Source organism: Ranitomeya imitator, chromosome 2 (genome assembly GCF_032444005.1).
Source record: "Ranitomeya imitator isolate aRanImi1 chromosome 2, aRanImi1.pri, whole genome shotgun sequence".
Lineage (NCBI taxonomy): Eukaryota > Metazoa > Chordata > Amphibia > Anura > Dendrobatidae > Ranitomeya > Ranitomeya imitator.
In genome coordinates, this window is record NC_091283.1 from 765,477,355 (window position 1) to 765,497,037 (window position 19,683).

A 19,683-nucleotide genomic window follows, 5' to 3' on the forward strand; every position below is an offset into this window, starting at 1 on the left:
AGAAGAAGCTGCCCGTCGCAGTCGACTGGACAGTCGCCTGCGAGACAGCTTTCCAGGCGCTCAAAACCGCCTTGTCTAGCTCTCCTGTACTACAGGCAGCCGACTTCACGCGGCCGTTCGTAGTACAGACCGACGCCAGTGACTTTGGCCTCGGTGCTGTGCTCAGCCAGGTCGACACTACGGGACATGAACACCCCGTTTTGTACCTGAGCCGGAAGCTCCTGCCGAGGGAAGTGGCCTATTCCACGATGGAGAAGGAATGTCTGGCAATTGTATGGGCCCTGCAACGTCTGCAGCCATACTTGTACGGACGCCACTTCACTGTGGAAACAGACCACAACCCCCTCAGCTGGTTACACTCGGTCTCTGGGACGAATGGGAGGTTGCTACGCTGGAGCCTGGCTCTCCAGCAGTATCACTTCAGCATTCGCCACAGAAGTGGCAGAGACCATGGTAATGCTGATGGGTTGTCCCGGCAAGGAGAAGGTGTGGAAGGGCGCATGGGGGAACACAGGAATGTGATGCCCCCTAGCGCCCTCTAAAGCAGGGAGGTGTGATGAGGGAACAGCCGCCATCTTGGAACAGGCATGCTATCAGATTGGCGTGACTCCATTTTGTCTCCTGGGTCAGGAGTGCTCCTGGCCCCCACCTTTGCTAATGAATAGAGTTCCTATTAGTATGCTAATGGGCTGAGCTCAGTGTAAACTGTAGACGGTAGTTCAAAGCCCCATGAGGAAACCACGCCACCAGGGGGCTTGGAAATGCTTGGGGCTTAATTAAAACACGCATGCCAAGTGGCCACTGGATACACATCTATTATGGCAGCCCAGCCAAACCGTCTCCAACATGGAATTGTGAATTATGGACGCATCGTCCGAGGTACAGGCTCATAAAAAATATTCTCCTTACCCTAAAGAAATTGTGCATCCAACAGTGTGACTCCCGTGACGGTGGAAGGTCTGAAACCCGAGATATAGGGATCAGCCTCCCACAGGGACCGAATGGGTCCAGGTTTGATCCCAGTACGACCGGCAGAACAAACCACAGGCGCTGGTACTGCCCGTGTGCTGATCCGATCATCCTGAGAGAAGTTATCCCATTTATTAGATATTGGAATAAATCTTGCAGGGAGACAGAGGGGGTGGAGATTGCTAAGCCCACCCAGCTGCAGGCAGGGGGGCTCAGCCAGGTATAAGAAGAAGCTGAGGTCACTGGGAGGGTCTCACTCCACAGAAGAAGACGATGATTTCTTAAGGAACAGGGTATGCCAGCCAGAGGGGGGGAGCAAGCACATGCTTTCTGGGGGCTGCCCGGCAACTAAGTTTTGGACCTGCGGAATGCTATGCCCCCCTGGCTTCCACAAGCGACCTTCAACCTGGTAAATTGACCTCCAGCTTTATACTGTTAAGCCTTGTATTATTATTGTTATATTGTACTCTGACTGTAATTCTTGATATATGTTTTGACTGTATATTTCTTGTAATTATCTAGTGCGCCCTTAAGGCAATTAAATCATAAATTAATTTTGGGCTGATCCTTTTACTCTGATTGCGAATCCTAGAATACCCAGTGTGGGTAACAGGGCAGTCTCCCCGGCGGCCATTTGCTCTAGGTGCAGTTCCCTTACTGACCTGAGAGACAAAGGGGGCGCCGGAGAGCTGGGCCTGTGTAGTGACGTCACGGATAGGTGACGTGGGAGGAAGGGGTAATCCTTCACAAACAGTTTCTCCGCTGGGCAACGATCAGGTTTATTAGCCTGAAATTTTTGCAGCACCCGCCGCAAATCAGGGGAGATGGCAGACACAATTACTCCCTCTTTGAGGATACCCGCCGGCTCAGATAAACCCGGAGAGTCGGGCACAAAACTCCTAGACAGAGCATCCGCCTTCACATTTTTAGAGCCCGGAAGGTACGAAATCACAAAGTCAAAACGGGCAAAAAACAGCGACCAACGAGCCTGTCTAGGATTCAACCGCTTGGCAGACTCGAGATAAGTCAAGTTCTTATGATCAGTCAAGACCACCACGCGATGCTTAGCTCCTTCAAGCCAATGACGCCACTCCTCGAATGCCCACTTCATGGCCAGCAACTCTCGATTGCCCACATCATAATTTCGCTCAGCAGGCGAAAACTTCCTGGAAAAGAAGGCGCATTGTTTCATCACCGAGCAATCAGAACTTCTCTGCGACAAAACAGCCCCTGCTCCAATCTCAGAAGCATCAACCTCAACCTGGAATGGAAGCGAAACATCTGGTTGACACAACACAGGGGCAGAAGAAAAACGACGCTTCAATTCTTGAAAAGCTTCCACAGCAGCAGAAGACCAATTGACCACATCAGCACCCTTCTTGGTCAAATCGGTCAATGGTTTAGCAATACTAGAAAAATTGCAGATGAAGCGACGATAAAAATTAGCAAAGCCCAGGAACTTTTGCAGACTTTTCAGGGATGTCGGCTGAGTCCAATCATGGATGGCTTGGACCTTAACAGGGTCCATCTCGATAGTAGAAGGGGAAAAGATGAACCCCAAAAATGAAACCTTCTGAACACCAAAGAGACACTTTGATCCCTTCACAAACAAAGAATTAGCACGCAGGACCTGAAACACCGTTCTGACCTGCTTCACATGAGACTCCCAATCATCTGAGAAGATCAAAATGTCATCCAAGTACACAATCAGGAATTTATCCAGGTACTCTCAGAAGATGTCATGGATAAAGGACTGAAACACTGATGGAGCATTGGCAAGTCCGAATGGCATTACTAGATACTCAAAATGACCCTCGGGCATATTAAATGCAGTTTTCCATTCATCGCCTCGCTTAATATGCACAAGATTATACGCACCACGAAGATCTATCTTGGTGAACCAACTAGCCCCCTTAATCCGAGCAAACAAATCAGATAACAACGGCAAGGGGTACTGAAATTTAACCGTGATCTTATTTAGAAGACGGTAATCTATACAAGGTCTCAGCGAACCATCCTTCTTGGCTACAAAAAAGAACCCTGCTCCTAATGGCGACGATGACGGGCGAATATGCCCCTTCTCCAAGGACTCCTTCACATAACTCCGCATAGCGGCGTGCTCAGGCACAGATAAATTAAACAGTCGACCTTTTGGGAATTTACTACCAGGAATCAAATCGATAGCACAATCACAATCCCTATGCGGATGTAGGGTATCGGACTTGGGCTCATCAAATACATCCCGGTAATCAGACAAGAACTCTGGAACCTCAGAAGGGGTGGATGACGAAATTGACAGAAATGGGACATCACCATGTACCCCCTGACAACCCCAGCTGGACACAGACATGGATTTCCAATCTAATACTGGATTATGGACTTGTAGCCATGGCAACCCCAACACGACCACATCATGCAGATTATGCAACACCAGAAAGCGAATAACCTCCTGATGTGCAGGAGCCATGCACATGGTCAGCTGGGTCCAGTACTGAGGCTTATTCTTGGCCAAAGGCGTAGCATCAATTCCTCTCAATGGAATAGGACACTGCAAGGGCTCCAAGAAAAACCCACAACGCCTAGCATACTCCAAGTCCATCAAATTCAGGGCAGCGCCTGAATCCACAAATGCCATGACAGAATACGATGACAAAGAGCAGATCAAGGTAACGGACAGAAGAAATTTTGACTGTACCGTACCAATGGTGGCAGACCTAGCGAACCGCTTAGTGCGCTTAGGACAATCAGAGATAGCATGAGTGAAATCACCACAGTAGAAACACAGCCCATTCAGACGTCTGTGTTCTTGCCGTTCAACTCTGGTCAAAGTCCTATCGCACTGCATAGGCTCAGGTTTAAGCTCAGGTAATACCGCCAAATGGTGCACAGATTTACGCTCACGCAAGCTCACGCAAGCGTCGACCGATCTGAATGGCCAAAGACATAGACTCATTCAGATCAGCAGGCATAGGAAATCCCACCATGACATCCTTAAGGGCTTCAGAGAGACCCTTTCTGAAAATAGCTGCGAGCGCACCTTCATTCCATTGAGTGGGTACGGACCACTTTCTAAATTTCTGACAATATACCTCTATCTCATCCTGACCCTGACACAGAGCCAGCAAATTTTTCTCTGCCTGATCCACTGAATTAGGTTCATCGTACAGCAATCCGAGCGCCAGGAAAAACGCATCGATATTACTTAATGCAGGATCTCCTGACGCAAGGGAAAATGCCCAGTCCTGAGGGTCGCCACGTAAAAAAGAAATAATGATCCTAACTTGTTGAACTGGGTCACCAGAGGAGCGAGGTTTCAAAGCCAGAAATAGTTTACAATTATTTTTGAAACTCAGAAATTTAGTTCTATCTCCAAAAAACAAATCAGGAATAGGAATTCTCGGTTCTAACATAGAATTCTGAACCACAAAGTCTTGAATATTTTGTACTCTTGCCGTGAGCTGATCCACACATGAAGACAGACCTTTAATGTCCATCGCTACACCTGTGTCCTGAAGCACCCAAATGTCTAGGGGAAAAAAAAGGCAAAACACAGTGCAGAGAAAAAAAGAATGGTCTCAGAACTTCTTTTTTCCCTCTATTGAGAATCATTAGTACTTTCGGCCTCCAGTACTGTTATGATAAGGTAATTCAGTACCACAATGGACATAGAGGTCAGAGCACATACAGTGACCTGACAATAACCCAAAAACATAGAACGAGCTCTGAGACGTGGGAACTCTGCTGACCGCAATCCCTAATCCTCTCCAACAACACTAGAGGCAGCCGTGGATTGCGCCTAACGCTCCCTATGCAACTCGGCACAGCCTGAGAAACTAGCTAGCCTGAAGATAGAAAATAAGCCTACCTTGCCTCAGAGAAATACCCCAAAGGAAAAGGCAGCCCCCACATATAATGACTGTGAGTTAAGATGAAAAGACAAACGTAGAGATGAAATAGATTTAGCAAAGTGAGGCCCGACTTTCTGAACAGAGCGAGGATAGGAAAGGTAACTTTGCGGTCAACACAAAACCCTACAAAAACCACGCAAAGGGGGCAAAAAGACCCTCCGTACCGAACTAACGGCACGGAGGTACACCCTCTGCGTCCCAGAGCTTCCAGCAAGCAAGAAAAAACAAATAGACAAGCTGGACAGAAAAAACAGCAAACAAAATAGCAAAGCGGAACTTAGCTATGCAGAGCAGCAGGTCACAGGAACGATCCAGGAGGAAACAGGTCCAATACTAGAACATTGACTGGAGGCCAGGATCAAAGCACTAGGTGGAGTTAAATAGAGCAGCACCTAATGACTTCACCACATCACCTGAGGAAGGAAACTCAGAAGCCGCAGTACCACTCTCCTCCACCAACGGAAGCTCACAGAGAGAATCAGCCGAAGTACCACTTGTGACCACAGGAGGGAGCTCTGCCACAGAATTCACAACAGGGGGGGCAGTATATACTTATTTCTCAGTGCCATTAAAAAGCAGCGCTGAGGCATAAGTACCCTTAATTGCCATTATTAAAAGGCATATCGGCAGTCATTAAGGGGTTAATAAAGATTTGCTGATACTTTTTTATATATGGTATAGCACTCCATTTCTTTGGCTTTGCACATCATATAGGAGCATACATTTACTATCCAGATCTAATTACACGGGCAAATTTAAACGCTTTTGAAGCTAGCATGCTTTCGATCATATAATACTCATGTTATCTCTGTGAGTTTGTTTATTTCTATGATTAATAGGTTGTACCCAATCAAGGACAGCCTATAGCTTAATTACATCCGTCTGAAAACTTTTAGCAGAAACCAAATGACCAAAAAACTGAATCTGCTGCACTTCAAATTGACTCTTCCCTAGCTTGGCAAACAAATGATTGCCACAAAAAGCCTGAAACACCTGTTGAACATGCTCAAGATACTCCTCATGAGAACCTGAGTAAACCAAGAGATAGCCCTAACCACGATAGCAACTTGAAACTATGGTGTCTGAAAGGCCGTTGAGCACTTCACGTTCCTCCTATGAAACCAAGGGGCAGAGTAAAGTGCAAATTACCTACAGAAGGGAAAGTTTGCTGAAACAAACCAAGATACCAGCGTGAGTAAAACACACCATGACATACAAAATAAAGGATCAAGTACGTACTGTTAGAGAATATGCCACCTACTTCCTAAAAAGAAAGAGAAAATCTGTGCAGGGTATAGAACATAAACATAAGAGAGACAAACAATAGCTCGTCTTTCACTGACTGGATTAAGCTACAACAGTATGGCTAGACATCCAATTGAGAATATCACCAGCAGGAAATACCAGAATGGGGAAAGTATATAAAGCTGCACCCAAAAGGTGACAAGGCAAAAAAATAAGTAAATGAAAATACCTGTTACTTTAAAAAGACTGAAGCAAGGATAACAGAAACTAAACACCCGTAGAAAAGGTGTACCTGCTTTGTCTCGGCAGACAGAGAAGCCTACCACAAAGCACAGGCTAAGTGGTTTGAACCCTGACACATGACAATCCTATTGATGTCTTGCAATGTCAACATGGGGAGCTGATACCTCGCTATGGAACTAACACTGCCAAACATTGACCGAGCAATCTACCTATTACAGATTCTAAGTAGGCTTTGCCTCTGGCTACCTGTCAGAAGAGTTTTGACAAGTAAGAATAATACACTGCACGACGTAGGTAGTGCAATGTATTATTTAAGTGATAAAAATAAATGTAGATTCAAGTTATTTTGGTCTTTTTGTAGGACTAATAAATATTCTGAAAAAAAAATTACTAAAGTTTTGATTCCTCCACTCAGTCTGGGACTCAGTGATGAACAGTTCTGTCATCTTATCCTGTGCTGGGGCGTGCTGACTGAGCTGTCGGTGCTTTGATTGACAGCTCATTTGACTTATCTTAGACTGGGAGGTGCAGAGATTTCTCCAGGTGCTCCCTGTTCTTAGTTATTGCTCTGCTATTTAGGTGAGTTGTCTGGCCCAGATCACTGCCAGCAAAAAGCTTATGCTCTCTAGTATGTGTTTGCCTGATTCCTGTGTTGTGAGTTCTAATCTACGACTGCCTGACCCTTGGACCGTGTTCTGATTACGTGTTTATTATTGTCCCTTTGCTTATTCGCTATTTCTCTGGTATTCTGACCGTGGACTCTGACCTGAATTACGCCTTCGTCTTTTCCTTTAGTTTACTATGTGTTTTCTTGGTACTGATCCTGGAACTCTCTGCCTCATGGCCTGTCCGTGAGTTATGACTCAAACTGGCTAAAATACAGGAAACAATGAATTGTTGTAAATGGTACATTCTCTAGATGGGATAGAGTCAGTAGTGGGGTACCACAACGATCTGTACTAGGACTGATTCTTTTTAATCTCTTTATTAATGATCTTGTGGATGAAATTGAGAGTAAAGTTTCAGTCTTTGCTAGAGAAACCAAACGATGTAGGATATTAAAAACTGACCTTGACAGTAAAATTTTACAAAATTATATGGATATGATGTCTGGATGGGCAAACACTTGCCAAATGAGGTTTAATGTTGATAAATGTAGAGTAATGCACCTAGAACGGAGTAATCCTATTACTGTATATACATTAAATGGGAGTATACTCAGGACTACAGAACATGAGAAGCACTTGTGTATTGTGGTTACAAGTAAACTGAGCAGCAGTACTCAAAGTCAAGCATCAGCTGCAAAAGCAAAATAAGAATCTTAGGGTGTATAAAAAGAGAGAAAATCATGTGATCCTAACGTATTCCTACCCCTCTATACATCTCTTATAATGCCACATATAAAATATGGGTTTCAGCTTTGGGCTCCACATTTTAAAAAGGATTTACAGAAGTTAGAGTCAGTTTAAAGGCGGAGAACTAGATTATTAAAAGGGATAGAGGTCTCTCAAATGATGAGAGGTTGGAACAGCTGGTCTTGTTTAGATTCGAAAGAAAAACTTCTCATTTATATGTATAAAAACATGTGTGGTCATGACTTTTTACTTCCAAAGACCATACTAAGGACCACGGGGCACTCATTCCAGAAGCTAAATAGGAAAGAGTAAAGAAAAAAAGTACACATATTTGGTATTGCCGTGTCCGGAGCGACGCAACCTATAAAACTGTTCCACTCGTGAACCTCTTCAGTGAACACCGGAAAAAAAAAATTTAAAAAAACTTTTTCATCATTCTATCGAACAAAAAGTGTTACAAAACATAATAAAAAAGAAAGACGAATGTAAATAAAAATGGTATCACTGAAAATGTCAACTTGTCTCGCAAAAAACAAGCTGCCATACTGCTCCATCAGAGGAAAAATAAAAAGTTATAGCTTTCATAATAAAGCAATGCAAAAATAATATTTTTTCTATAAAATAGTTGTTATTGTGTGTCGTATCAGTGAAATTGTACTGGCCCAATTTTACCATACACAGAACAGCATAAATAAAAAAAAAAAAAAAAACAAATCCTGAATTGTTGGTTTTTACCCGTTCTGTCTCCCAAAAATCGGAATAGAAAACGATAAAAAATGTTATGTGCCCGAATATACCAATAAAAATGTCAACTTGTCCTGCAAAAACTTGCTGTCATATGATTCTGTCTGCAGTAATATGGAAATACTAACGCATCGGGTATTCTAGAATATGTATGTAGTTTATTTATAAAGTTTTCAGAATAATGCAATTTATACACAGGATTCGGCCGGCCACGACCAATTAGCGAAGCGTGGTTCAAATTCTGCACCAATTCGCAGGCGGACTGCGCCTGTCGCTGATTGTTCGTGGCCGGGTGTGACCAATCAGTGAAGCCAGGCCCGGCTCCAGGTTTTTAGGGCCCGGGGTGAAAGAGTCTCAGTGGGCCCCCCTCTTTATCACGTACCACTATTTATGATGCACAGATACAGCAGAGAAATATAGCACAGCCAAGTAGCCTATAACACAGCCCACATAGTATATAACACAGCCCACGTAGTATATAGCACAGCCACGTAGTATATAGCACAGCCACGTAGTATATAACACAGCCACGTAGTGTATTGCCCAGCCATGTAATATATAGCATAGCCCACGTAGTATATAGCACAGCCCACGTAGTAAATAGCACAGCCACGTAGTATATTGCCCAGCCATGTAATATATTGCCCAGCCACGTAGTATATTGCCCAGCCACGTAGTATATTGCTTAGCCACATAGTATATTGCCCAGCCACGTAGTATATAGCACATACACGTAGTATATAGCACAGACACGTAGTATATAGCACAGACACGTAGTATATTGACCAGCCACGTAATATATTGCACAGCCACGTAGTATATTACCCAACCACGTAATATATTGCACAGCCACATAGTATATTGCACAGCCACGTAATATATTGCACAGCCACGTCGTATATAGCACAGCCACGTAGTATATAGCACAGAGACATAGTATATAACACTGCCCATGCAGTATATAACCCAAGCCACGTAGTATAGAGCACAGCAATGTATATATTGCCCAGCCACGTAATATATACCACAGCCACATAGTATATAGCACAGCCCACATAGTATATCGCACAGAGATGTAGTATATAACACAGCCCACGCAGTATCTAACACAACCCACATAGTATATAGCAATGTGGGCACCATATCTCTGTTAAAAAAATAATTAAAATAAAAAATAGTTATATACTCACCCTCCGTCGGCCCCCCGGATCCAGCCCAGGCGTTTACCAATGCTCCTCGCGACACTCCGGTCCCAAGAGTGCATTGCGGTCTTGCGAGATGATGACGTAGCAGTCTCGCGAGACCGCTACGTCATCATCTCACGAGACCGCAATGCATGGACCGGTCATAGGAGCGTCGCAAGGAGCAGGAAAGGCCTGGGCTGGATCCAGGGGGCCGACGGAGGGTGAGTATATAATGATTTTTTATTTTTTTAATTATTTCTAACATTAGATCTTTTTACTATTGATGCTGCATAGGCAGCATCAATAGTAAAAAGTTGGTCACACAGGGTTAATAGCAGCGTTAACGGAGTGCGTTACACCGCGGCATAACATGGTCCGTTAACACTGCCATTAACCCTGTGTGAGCGCTGACTGGAGGGGAGTATGGAGCGGGCACTGACGGCAGGGGAGTAGGGAGCGGCCATTTTGCCGCTGGACTGTGCCCGTCAATGATTGGTCGTGGCCATTTTGCCGCGACCAATCAGTGACTTGGGATTTCCATGACAGAGAGACAGAAAGATGGAAGTGACCCTTAGACAATTATATGGTAGATATATATATTATAGCTCTCAACATATGGCCATGCATAATCTAGTTTTTGCAAAAAAAAAGTGTCTTTCAGTGTGTGACAACAGCTAAACCTACAATCACAATATAAATTTGGTATCGCTGTAATCGCACTGACCCGAAGAATAAAGTTTTGTAATCACTTATACCGCACGAGGAAGGGCGTAAAAATAAATAAAACCAGTTATTGACCTGTTTATTTTGCCTCTCTAAGATTGCAGTAAGGCTCTGCTCAAATTTATCCTGAGCTCTACGTGGAGAGCTTACATCGGGTTTCCGTGTAAATCTCTGAAACATGTCATTCAGATGGAAACCCCGGGATAAGATTCCCTATAATGAGGCAGATGGAGACACTGTGGCCTGTGATCCGGTAGTGTCCTTTTTAGAATTTTTAAAAGTGCAGTCGGCCAGAGTATAGTGCACTTCTGAAAAGAAGGACTCCACTGGATAGAGGTAAGATGGACTCCAAAGTAACTCTGCTGCCTCATTATAGTGAAAGGATCCCTCGGGGTTTCATGTGAATCACATCCTTTGGAGATTTTGATGGAAATTTTATTTTCACAGGTCAAGGTTATAAGATTCTGTGAAGCACCTGGGGGTTGAAGATGATCACCAGACTTCTGGATACATTTTTTGAGGGATCTAGTTTCAAAAATGGTGTCACTTGTGGGGGGTTTCCACTGTTTAGGCACATAAGGGGTTCTCCAAACCAGATATGGATTCTGCTAATGATTCCATCTAATTTTGCATTCAAAAAGTCAAACTGTGCTCTTTCCCTCCTGAGCTATGCTGTGTGCCAAAACAGTAGTTTTTCCCCACCTATGGGTTATTAACACACTCAGGAGAAATTGCACAACAATTTTGTGGTCCATTCTCTCCTGTTACCCTTGTCAAAATAAAAAATTGAAGCTAAAAGAACTTTTTTTTTTCATTTTGACGTCTCATTGCTATAAATTTCTGTGAAGCACCTGAGGGTCAATGTGCTCATCACACATCTAGATAAGTTCCTTGATAAGTGTAGTTTCCAAAATGGGATCACTTCTTCTGGGGTTTTCACTGTTTAGGCACATTAGGGGGTCTCCAAACGTGACATGGTGTCGACTCCAGCCAATTTTGTGTTAAAAAAAATCAAATGGTTCTCCTTCCCTTCTGAACCCTGCAGTGCAACCAAACAGTAATTTTGCTTCGCATATGGTGTATCAGCGTGCTCAGGAGAAATTGCACATCAAATTCTGGTGTCCATTTTCACCTGTTACCCATTTGAAAATTAAAAAAAATTAAAGTAAAATTTTGGTGAAAAAAAGTTAAATGGTTGTTTTTTCCTTCCACATTGCTTAAGTTCCTGTGAAGCACCCGAAGGGTTAATAAAGTTCTTGAATGTGGTTTTGAGCACCTTGACAGGTGCAGTTTTTAGAATAGCGTCAATTTTGGGTATTATGTCATATAGGCCCATTAAAGTCATTTAAACTTTGATGTTGTTCCTAAAAAAATGGTTTTGTAAATTTTGTTGGAAAAATGAGAAATCACTGGTTCACTTTTAACCCTTCTAACTTCTTAACAAAAAAAAATATTTTTCAAATATTGTGCTTATGTAAAGTAGATATGTGGAAAATTTTATTTATCAACTATTTTGTGTGACATAACTTACTGGTTTAAGGGCATTAAACATTAAAAGTTTTAAAATTGTTAAATTCAAAAATTTCCACCAAAATTCTGATTTTTTTCACAAATAAATGCAAGTCATATCAAAGAAACTTTATCACTATCATCAAGTAAAACATGTCACAAAAACAGTCTCTGAATCAGTAGGATCCATTAAACGGTTTCCAGCGTTATTACCACATAGAGTGACACTGGTTAGGATTATAACATTTGGCCTTGTCATAAAGGTGAAAGCAGGCTTGGGGTTGAAAGGGATTAAAAAAGGGCAGGATTATTTCCTCAGTACATATAACATTGTATGTTATAGATAATTTAGTGACAAAAAAGTATATAATTGGCAGAGAAAGATGGAATTTTATGGATCTAGGTCTTTTTTCAACCTCTTTAACTATGTAGATTACAACAAGGTTTATTATAAAATAAACACACAAAAATACTATAAATTTATCACAATTCTTATCCCTCATGTAGACTGCATAAAAAAGAAAAGCAATGTCAAAATGACTATTTCCACAAAAAGAAAAAGAAGAAAAAAAAAACATTTTGTCCCACACAATACAAAGCCCTCATGCAGTCTCATCTGCAAAAAAAAGTAAAATGCTATCACTCTCAGAAAATGGCAATACAAAAACACAAATAATTTTTTAAGTGCTCTTTTTGTTTAAAAGTGGTAAAACTTTTAAACAAATTACACAAATTGAATATCACCGTAATCATACAGACCCCATAGAATAAATTGAGGTGCACGGTAAATGCTGTGAAGAAAGACAATTGAAAACAATACCACAATTCTTGTTATTTTTGTGTGCTGCCCCAGAAAAAAATAAAATAAAAGTGGTAAAAAAAAGGCCTTGGTGCTAATGACAACTGCAGTTTGTCCTTTAGAAAACAAACCCTAATTCAGCAATGTCTACTAAAAAGTAAAGTGATTTTGTAGTGCAAAAATTCTTAAACATAAAAAAATATAAACTGGTTATTGCCATAATAATATTGATAATATGATAATACAGTTAATAAAGATAGTGTAAATTAAACTGCATAATGAATAGTATAAAAAAGTACCGTAATAGAACAATTCCAGTATTGCTGGTTTAGTTAATGTCACTTACCAAAAATTTAATAAAAAGTTATCAAAAAGTTATATGTATAGGGCAATGGCATCAATGAAAAAAACAGCTTATCAACCTGCCACAGTAAAATATAAAACCTAAGGCTCTCAAAATAGTGATGCATGAAAAATGCTACAGTATCAAAGCATAAAAAATTTGGTAGATGTAAAAAAAAAATGCCAAAGTTGCTGCTTTTTTTCACTTCCAAAAAGAGTTAACAAAGCTTAATCAACAAGTTTTACGTTGCCAAAATAGTGCCATTAAAATGTACAACGCGACCTGCCACAAACAAGACCTTACATGAATCCACTGACAAAAAAAAGTTGGCTTTCAGAATGACAATGGAAAAATATAAAAAAACAACAACAAAAAAATGTGTCTTTAAGGCTAAAAATAGACTTTTTTCTAATCTAACATAAAATTGGTTTAAGAAAATGAAACAGATGAAAACAGTAAGAATGGAAAAGCAAAAACCTGGTATAAGGTGCAAGTATTTTTTAAATATATTATTAACATAGACTTAGATGACACAACCCAATCTCACACAGAAAGAATGAACTTACTATAATCATTTAGGAAAGTCACAATACGCACATGGTTGTACCTTTTCCTATAGCACAAATAGTACTCAATGAAAAATAAATAAATATCTATATATATAATAGTCTAAGTGTCTGTTTGTCTGTAACCAAAATCCCACGTCGCTAATTGGTCGCGCCCAGCCGGCCTCAACCAATCAGTGTTCATAAATAAACTACATACATATACTAGAACGAGAATAACATGAAGGACAGTCTGTGAGGGAGAGAATAACATGGAGGACAGTCTGTGATGGAGAGAATAACATGGAGAACAGTCTGTGAGGGAGAGAATAACATGGAGGACAGTCTGTGAGGGAGAGAATAACATGGAGGACAGTGTGTGAGGGAGAGAATAACATGGAGGACAGTGTGTGAGGGAGAGAATAACATGGAGGACAGTGTGTGAGGGAGAGAATAACATGGAGGACAGTCTGTGAGGGAGAGAACAACATGGAGGACAGTGTGTAAGGGAGAGAATAAAATTTTTCCCCATTGTTAAGTTTATCATATGGTAAAATAAATGGTGTCTTTGAAAACTATAAGTCATCCTGTAGAAAACAAGCTGTCATATAGCGATAGATGACTAATAAAGTTTTTACTCTTAAAATAAAGACAGGAGAAAAACAATGGCAGTGTGTCCAATGGGTTAAAACATAAATGTAAGCAATAATGTTTGTATGAATACTGGATGGTGGCCCGATTCTAACTCATCGGGTATCTACTATATAATCATCTAATTCTGTCTGTTTGTCTGTAACAGAAATCCAGTGATTGGTCTCGCCAGCTGCCCGCGACAAATCAGCGAAAGGCCGTTCCGCCCGCGAATTGGTGCGGGATTTGAACCACGCTTCGCTGATTGGTCATGCCCGGCCGGGCGCGACCAATCAGCGATATTGGCTCGGGATTTAAAGCCAGCTGCGCTGATTGGTCGCGCCCAGCCAGACGCGACCAATCAGCGACAGGAGCAGTCCGGCGGCGAATTGGAATGGGATTTGAACCACGCTTCGCTGATTGGATGCGCCCGGCCGGCCACGACCAATCAGCGATATTGGCTCGGGATTTAAACCCGCTGAGCTGATTGGTTGCGCCTGGTCGGCCGCGACCAATCACTGATATTGGCGAGGGATGTAAACACCGCTTCATTGATAATGTATATATTTTATCCGGAAAATCCTGTGTATTCATTGCATTATTCTTAAATCTTCATAAATAAACTACTTACATATTCTAGAATACCCGATGTGTTAGAATCGGGCCACCATCTAGTATATATATACAGGTGATTCTCACAAAATTAGAATGTCATCAAAAAGTTAATTTATATCAGTTCTTCAATACAAAAAGTGAAACTTATATATTATATTGAGTCACTACAGAGTGATCTATTTCAAGTGTTTATTTCTGTTAATGTTGTTGATTATGACTTGCAGCCAATGAAAACCCAAAAGTCATTATCTCAGTAAATTAGAATACTTTATAACACCATCTTGAAAAATTATTTTAAAATCCGAAATGTTGGCCTACTGAAATGTATGTTCAGTAAATGCTCTCAATACATGGTTGGGGCTCCTTTTGCATCAATCACTGCATCAATGCGGTGTATCATGGAGGCGATCAGCCTGTGGCACTGCTGAGGTGTTATGGAAGCCCAGGTTGCTTTGATAGCAGCCTTCAGCTCGTCTGCATTGTTGGGTCTGGTGTATCTCGTCTTCCTCTTGACAATACCCCATAGATTATTTTCTGAGGTTAAGGTAAGGCGAGTTTGCTAGCCAATCAAGCACAGAGATATTGTTGCTTTTAAACCAGGTGTTGGTACTTTTGGCAGTGTGGACAGGTGCCAAGTCCTGCTGGAGAATGAAATTTCCATCTCCAAAAAGTTTGCTGGCAGAGGGAAGCATGATGTGCTCCAAAATTTCCTGGTAGACGGCTTCACTGACTTTGGTTTTGATAAATCACAGTGGACTTACACCAGCAGATGACATGGCTCCCCAAACCATCACTGATTGTGGAAACTTCACACTATATCTCAAGCAGCTTGGATTGTGGCCTCTCCACTCTTCCTCCAGACTCTGGGACCTTGATTTCCAAATGAAATGCAAAATTTACTTTCATCTGAAAACAACATATTGGACCACTGAGCAACAGTCCAGTTCTTTTTCTCCTTGGACCAGGTAAGACACTTGAGGCGTTGTCTATTGGTCATGATTGGCTTGACACAAGGAATGCAACAATTGTAGCCCATGTCCTGGATAGGTCTGTATGTGGTGGCTCTTGAAGCAATGACTCCAGCAGCAGTCTACTCCTTGTGAATCTCCCCCAAATTTTTGAATGGTCTTTTCTTAACAATCCTTTCAAGGCTGCGGCTATCCCTGTTGCTTGAACACCTTTTTCCTTCCACTCAACTCCCAATAATATGCTTGGATATAGTACTCTTGGAACAGCCAGCTTCTTTAGCAATGACCTTCTGTGGCTTACCCTCCTTGTAGAGTGTGTCAATGACTGCCTTCTGGACATTTGTCAAGTCAGCAGTTTCCCCATGATTGTGGAGCCCACTGAAACAGACTAAGGGACCTTTTTAAATGCGTAGGAAGCCTTTGCAGGTGTTTTTGTTAATGATTCTAATTTACTGTGATAATAACTTTTGGGTTTTCATTTGCTGTAAGCCATAATCATCAACATAAACAGAAATAAACACTTGAAATAGATCACTCTGTAATGACTCTATATAATATATGAGTTTCACTTTTCATATTGATGAACTGAAAAATTAACTTTTTGATGATATTTTAATTTTGAGAGAAGCACCTGTGTATATATATATATATATATATATATATATATATATATATATATATATATATATATACATATATATATATATATATATATGTATATATATATATACACACACACAGTACAGACCAAAAGTTTTGACACACCTTCTCAGTTAAAGATTTTTCTGTATTTTCATGCCTATGAAAATTGTACATTCACACTGAAGGCATCAAAACTATGAATTGACACGTGTGGAATTGTATACTTAACAAAAAAAGTGTGAAACTGAAAATATGTCTTATATTCTAGGTTCTTCAAAGTAGCCACTTTTTGCTTTGATGACTGCTTTGCACACTCTTTATGAGCTTCAAGAGGTAGTCACCGGAAATGGTCTTCCAACAATCTTGAAGGAGTGCCCAGAGATGCTTAGCACTTGTTGGCCCTTTTGCCTTCACTCTGCCGTCCAGCTCATCCCAAACCATCTCGATTGGGTTCAGGTCTGGTGACTGTGGAGGCCAGGTCATCTGGCGTAGCACCCCATCATCCTCCTTCTTGGTCAAATAGCCCTTACAAAGCCTGGAGGTGTGTTTGGGGTCATTGTCCTGTTGAAAAATAAATCATGGTCCAACTAAACGTAAACCGGATGGAATAGCATGCTGCTGCAAGATGCTGTGGTAGCCATGCTGGTTTAGTATGCCTTCAATTTTGAATAAATCCCCAACAGTGTCACCAGCAAAGCATCCCCACACCATCACACCTCCTCCTCCATGCTTCACGGTGGGAACCAGGCATGTAGAGTCCATCCGTTCACCTTTTCTGCGTCGCACAAAGACACTGTGGTTGGAACTAAAGATCTCACATTTGGACTCACCAGACCAAAGCACAGATTTCCACTGGTCTAATGTCCATTCCTTGTGTTCTTTAGCCCAAACAAGTCTCTTCTGCTTGTTGCCTGTCCTTAGCAGTGGTTTCCTAGCAGCTATTTTACCATGAAGGCTTGCTGCACAAAGTCTCCTCTTAACAGTTGTTGTAGAGATGTGTCTGCTGCTAGAACTCTGTGTGGCATTGACCTGGTCTCTAATCTGAGCTGCTGTTAACCTGCGATTTCTGAGGCTGGTGACTCGGATAAACTTATCCTCAGAAACAGAGGTGACTCTTGGTCTTCCTTTCCTGGGGCGGTCCTCGTGTGAGCCAGTTTGATGGTTTTTGCCACTGCACTTGGGGACACTTTCAAAGTTTTTCCAATTTTTGGACTGACTGACCTTCATTTCTTAAAGTAATGATGGCCACTTTTTCTTTACTTAGCTACTTTTTTCTTGCCATAAAACAAATTGTAACAGTCTATTCAGTAGGACTATCAGCTGTGTATCCACCAGACTTCTGCTCAACACAACTGATGGTTCCAACCCCATTTATAAGGCAAGAAATCCCACTTATTAGACCTGACAGGGCTCACCTGTGAAGTGAAAACCATTCCCGGTGACTACCTCTTGAAGCTCATCAAGAGAATGCCAAGAGTGTGCAAAGCAGTCATCAAAGCAAAAGGTGGCTACTTTGAAGAACCTAGAATATAAGACATTTTTTCAGTTGTTTCACACTTTTTTGTTAAGTATATAATTCCACATGTGTTAATTCATAGGTTTGATGCCTTCAGTGTGAATGTACAATTTTTATAGTCATGAAAATACAAAAAAAATCTTTAAATGAGAAGGTGTGTCCAAACTTTTGGTCTGTACTGTAAATACTGTATGGATATATATATATATATATATATATATATATACATACACACACACACACAGCCCTGGCAAACATTAAGAGACCACTGCAAAATGTTCAGTTTGTCTAATTTGTCTCTTTATAGATATATTTTTGAGTAAAATGTGAAGTGTGCTTTTATTCTATAAACTACTGACAGCACGTCTCCAAAGTTCCAAGCAATACATTTGGTATTTATTTTCTGAAAATGAGAAATGGTCAAAATAACAAAAAAATGCATTGCTTGCAGACCTCAAATAATGCAGAAAAAGCCAAACAGTTGATTCCTTCTGCTCAGGCAATGTTTCCCAACTCTGAGGACTGTTTTTTTTCCAGCAGGACAATGCTCCATTCCACACAGCTAGGTCAATCAAGGTGTGGATGAAGGACCACTACATCAAATCCCCGTCATGGGCAGTCCAATCTCCAGACCTGAACCCCATTGAAAACCTCTGGAATGTAATCAACAGGAAGTCACAAGTGATCAAACAAAGAAGAACTGCTTACATTTTTGTACCAGGAGTGACATAAGGTCACCAAGAAGCAGTAAGATAGACTGGTGGAAAGCATACCATGACACATGAAAGCTGTGATTAAAAATCATGGCTATTCCACAAAATATTGATTTCTGAACTCCTAATTAGTTAAAACATTAGTATTGTGAACTTGATTTGTTAGCATTATTTGAGGTCTGCAAGCACTGCATTTTTTTTGTTCTTTTTACCATTTCGCATTTTCTGAAAATAAATACAAAAACCCATAAGAAAAATCAGACAAACTGAAAACTTTGCAGTGGTCTCTTAAGTTTTGCCAGAGCTGTAAATGTATATATAGATATAACCCTTTTAGTTCTTTGTTTGCCTACCTTTGCAAATGTCTCTCAAGATGGTACCTTAGTATCACCACTGTGCAGCTCCTACCCTTACTCAGGGGAAGCCTCACCCCTCTGAAATGATGCATAGTAAAATATGATCAGGATGTTTATCTTATTCGTAATCTAATAGAAGAAAACATTCTGGCTGTCAGAAGGTTTCGCAATAAACCTATCCATCCCGGCTTACAGTACATGTGAAATGTTGACACTGAAGTTTTACTGCTCAACAGGTGCTGCCGAGGAGAACTCTGGTGCGGTCTTATTTCTCAGCCATCACAGAGTTGCTTACAAGTTATTAAATATCTGGAGTGTTTTAGTTGTCTTTGGTTATAGTATATGGTTATTTTGAGTGAAAGGCAAATATTTCTTTTTTTATATAGCAACTATCGTTGTTTTATTTATGTCATTATTAACTTTTCACTTATTAGATATTACAGAAATGTCAGCAATGCCATAATATTCACATACACTGGCACTAAAGATTGTTTTTAACCTTTTTTTTGTTTATAAGTTTAGAGACATTCTCGTTATAACCATGTCATCTAGCCTTATTGTGTCATTGTTATGTGATGAGCTCCTTATATGTGCCAATGCTTTTCTTATTGATAGATTGCATCCATCATTTATTGTTCCGTTGTTAATATCAGTTCAAGAATTAAGAAAAAGCAAA

The 19,683-nt window shown here is 41.1% G+C and overlaps 1 protein-coding gene across 2 annotated transcripts in view; it reads right to left on the reverse strand.

The window, feature by feature from the left end:
* MYPN (myopalladin) overlaps positions 1 to 19,683 on the reverse strand; it is a 288,939-nt gene that overhangs the window by 90,641 nt on the left and 178,615 nt on the right. The gene's annotated exons all lie outside the window — the stretch shown is intronic.